Source organism: Mus caroli, chromosome 14 (assembly GCF_900094665.2).
Source record: "Mus caroli chromosome 14, CAROLI_EIJ_v1.1, whole genome shotgun sequence".
In the NCBI taxonomy this organism is placed as follows: domain Eukaryota; kingdom Metazoa; phylum Chordata; class Mammalia; order Rodentia; family Muridae; genus Mus; species Mus caroli.
The window spans coordinates 56,932,005-56,936,537 of NC_034583.1; positions in this window are offsets into that span (position 1 = coordinate 56,932,005).

Genomic DNA, 4,533 nt, shown 5'->3' on the forward strand with positions numbered 1-4,533 from the left:
AACTCCCCCTCCCATCCCATCCCCTTCCCCCTCCCTTCTCCGCCTTCTCCTCCTTCTCCTCCTTTTCCTCCTTCTCCTCCTTCTCCTCCTTCTCCTCCTTCTCTTCCTTCTCTTCCTTCTCCTTCTTCTCCTTCTTCTCCTTCTCCTTCTTCTCCTCCTTCTCCTCCTATACTTTCTGGCTCATATGTTTAATGGTTGGCCCAGATCTATACTGCTAGACAAGAGAGTGCATGTGAGGTCCAAGCTCCACAGCCAGGAAACGAAGAGGGTTATAAATAGCCAGAGGTTAAAGAGAATCCAAGGAATCAGCAGCAGATAGGGGAAACTGTAGTTACAGGCACACTGGCCACAAGGCAGGCAGACACTGGCAGACACCTGGGTACATACACAGGTAGACTGGCACACAGGTCACAAGATAGGCATACATACCTACACAGGCTAGCTGACAAACACAAAAGGTGGAGGCATTCACCTCTGACATCAAGGCTGCATTTACAGAGAATCACACAAAAGTGGTGTCTGCCATGAACAGGTTTATAAAAGGTCACAGGTTTATAAGAGGTCACACCACTGCTTGCTTTGGGGGATCCTCAGACATTCAGTGTCAGCCGTTGCTTTGTATCCCAGATGTCTAGCATTGGCTACATCGAGCAACATCAGAAAGCCATATTAGTGCCATGTTATCTAAACACAAACTAGCCCATATGACCTCCTCTTCCCTTCTGTAAACACCACATCATTGGCTCTTTGACAGAATAGTTTGTGAGTCAGAAGCCATCACAGGTTAATTTGATAGCCAGAAGTGTTGGCTATAAAAATGGCGGTTTGTACAATGCCTAATTGTTTTCTTATTTTTGGATGTGCTGTTGACTAAGGAAGCAATCCATTTAAGTTGCTGTGGAAGGTGCTTCTGGCTTCCAAACAGACTTCATAACTTCCAGATGGTAGTGGCCCAGTGTAGACTGCTGGGAAGAGGAGTGGAGGGTGTGGGGCAACAGTGAATCCTTCTTACTGTTGCATCTGGTTGCAGTAACAGAGAAAAGTAGATCCCAGACTGTTCCTGCCTGTCACCAACCAAGCGGCGATGGGGCTCCTTCAAGCCTGACCATTTTCACTCCCCAGGATATCTACTTCGGTTCTGTGGACAGCCTGCACTCCACAGTGGTATAGTTACTCCAAAAGTCATGTGTAATGGTAGAAGCCTTTAATCCCAGCACTCAGGAGACAGGGGCAGGCAGATCTTTGCGAGTTGGAGGCCAGCTAAGGACCTGCCTGGACTACATAGTCTCCAAGCAGGAAACAAACAGTTTCTCCCAGTAACCATGCTGTGGGGAAAAAGAAGAACATTATTGGTTTTTAACTCGAAGACTAAACTATAATAGGTGTAATTGATGCAAGGTTTTGAATGAATTACCTTGAAAAAAGATTAGCTGATGCCATACTTTATAGCCCAGGGACTTGGAATGGATTATCTCCAGACCACAATTAATTGGCAGAATACGGAAAATAAGCACAGACCCCTGGAACTCACAAACATTACCATTTAAAGAAGTGGCTAAGGTATGGGAGCGGGGATGCAGAAGTGATGCTGGTGTGTGTAATCTGGCACGGGGCAGTGGAAAATTCTCTGCACTGGGGAAGCAGAAGATAAGACCTTTCTCCTGGAGCCGGCCTCTGGCCGGATGTGTCCTTGGGCAAGCGTCTTAGCTTCTGCGGAAGTCACATTTCCGTGTTTGTAAGAGGGAGGGCTGGAACTAGATGATATCTCTGTTCTCTTCCAGATCCAGTATTTTATTACCTCAAAGCCTCTTCACCTGCTGGCAAGTGAAGCTCAGCGGCTCAAAGTGCTTGCCACACAAGCCTAATGACCTGAGTTTAATTCCCATAACCTACATGGCGATGGGAGAGAACTGACTCACAGAAGCTGTCCTCCAAGCAATGCATTCTTTCTGTGGCGCACACAAACACACACATACACTCACTCACATACATACGCGCACTCACACTCATACAAACACACGCAAACATATACTCATACCCTCACATACACACACAATACTCACACTCACACAGAAACACACATACACTTACACTGACATGCATACATGTACTCTCACACATACACACATGGATGCACTCACACTCAAGCACACATACACACATATACACACACTCACACATATACACACATGCACATAAACACACACATACACAGTCATGCACTCACACTCAAACACACACAAACACACTCACACACATGTACACATGTACATACTCACACTCAAACACATGAACATAAACACACATACACACACATCTGCACACAGTCACTCAAACACACACTCACACACATGCACACATGTACACTCACACTCAAATACACACACATACATACATTCACATGAATACGCACTCACATATACACAAAAGCAAAATTAAAAATATATAAACATGCCGGGCGTGGTGGTGCACGCCTTCAATTCCAGTACTCGGGAGGCAGAGGCAGGCGGATTTCTGAGTTCGAGGCAGAGTGAGTTCCAGGACAGCCAGGGCTATACAGAGAAACCCTGTCTCGAAAAACAAAAAAAACAAAACAAAACAAAACAATATATATAAACATAAACAACAACAACAATAAAACAGCAACAACAAAAACCAAACACCCTGCTAAGCCAAAATCTATATAGTAGAAAAATCTGCTACTATAGGCAAGATGTTTTTTGTTCTGTATGTCACACTTACAGCCTTTTGTCCTGTCCAGTATATGTGAGAGAGCTATTTATACAGCTAGCTGACTGTCGCCTGGGGTCTAAGTCCCACTCAGCTTTACCTCCTCAGTAAACAGCCCGGGTTTTGGCACATGTCGAGACCCTATTCACGCTGAGTGGCGTGAGTGGATGGACCCTACAGTCGTCGGCCACGCTTAAGAACATGGTTTCCTTGATTACACTTCCTGCCGCCATCCTGTTTTCTCCTCAAAGCCAAATCCTGTGGGTTAAAATGGTGTCCCGCATCCGACCAGCCACAGCCTGAACTAGTGTGACAGGAACCTTTAGCCTAAGCAAGACAAGCTTGGAGCAAATTTACATGATCCTGCAGGCGATGGCTCTGGACCTTGCAGGGGCTGGAGGCTGGAGACCATTCTCCTCATGACTTAGCCTAAAACCTTGTGAGTCACAGGCTGGAGGAAACTCTGGAGGGTGTGTTGTGGAGGGTGTGTTGTGGTTGGTGTTCCAGTCACCACATTTGAACACACACTGTCACTCCATACCACGCTCCTGGCTGTCTAACTGGGTTGCTGAGTTCACTTTTTGAGTCAACCCACATTTTGTCATAAGTAGGACAGGCTGAACTGCTACTATCATGACAGAGAGACAGTCGGTGGTCAAGCCGCTGAAGTGACAGCAGCCACCCCACCCCCCCACCTCAGGGGTAGTGTTACTTAAAATGTGGGGGCATCCCGGTGGAGTTGCCACTGTTGCAAGAGAAATCAGAGTTCCTTTATAAGATTCTGAGTCCCATTAATAAAGGAATCGAAAAGTAAACCCTGAAGAAAGCTCAAGAGTAATTTAATCGGAGTTTAAAAGAAAAACACCAGGGCAGACAAACTGTCTCTCTCTCAACAGCCGCTTAGAGGAGGAGGAAGAAACATTCATGTTGTTTGCCTTAAACCAATATGGAGGCCAGCCACCTGATGGACAAGCAGCTACACAGCAGGGCGGGGCATGGTAGAGAAAGAGTGAAGCCAAGAATGCTGAGGAAAACTGCTTAGGCTCTGGCTAGCTTCCAAAGATAGATGAGAAGGCAGAAAATGGGAAATTACAGTTTCTAAGGCGGACACAACAGAACCCAGTGGCAGCCCTGAAACAACGGCACAGAGGGCAGGAATTCGGGGGGGGGGGGGCTTACAGATTGTCTTATTAAAGGAAAAATGACTCTTCCTTTCTCTTCAGCATGGTTTAAGGTAGATCCACTCTCCTGAGGGGTAGCCAGGTGACTGACCAACTGAACATGGAGGAGACAATGGCACATCTTCACCCACAGGTAGACTCCATTCTTTACTGAGGGCCCCAGCAGTAGTACCCCTCCAGCAAGGGATGGACAGAATGGGGAGCAGAGGAGGCAAATGTAGGTGGTGGGGATAACAAAGACTGTAGACGGACAGAATGAGGACGGTAGCCTAAGAGTACAGACGTCAGAGGCTTTAAAAATCCAAAGTTATCATAGATGACCAGCCCTGGGTTCTGCCAAGCCTTGGAGACCAAGAATCCTGACACCCAAGGTTAGGAGCTGTAGCTGGCTAGCATTAACTCCTATTGATTGACACTGCATTGCAAAGTGCCAGGCACTGATAACCAAATCCCAGATCAATGAGCCTCTTGTCAGAGTGACTGGGCCTACGCCTCTAGTTCTCAAGGATAAAAGCATCCAAGCTAAGCCGGGCGTGGTGGCGCACGCCTTTAATCCCAGCACTCGGGAGGCAGAGGCAGGCGGATTTCTGAGTTCGAGGCCAGCCTGGTCTACAAAGTGAGT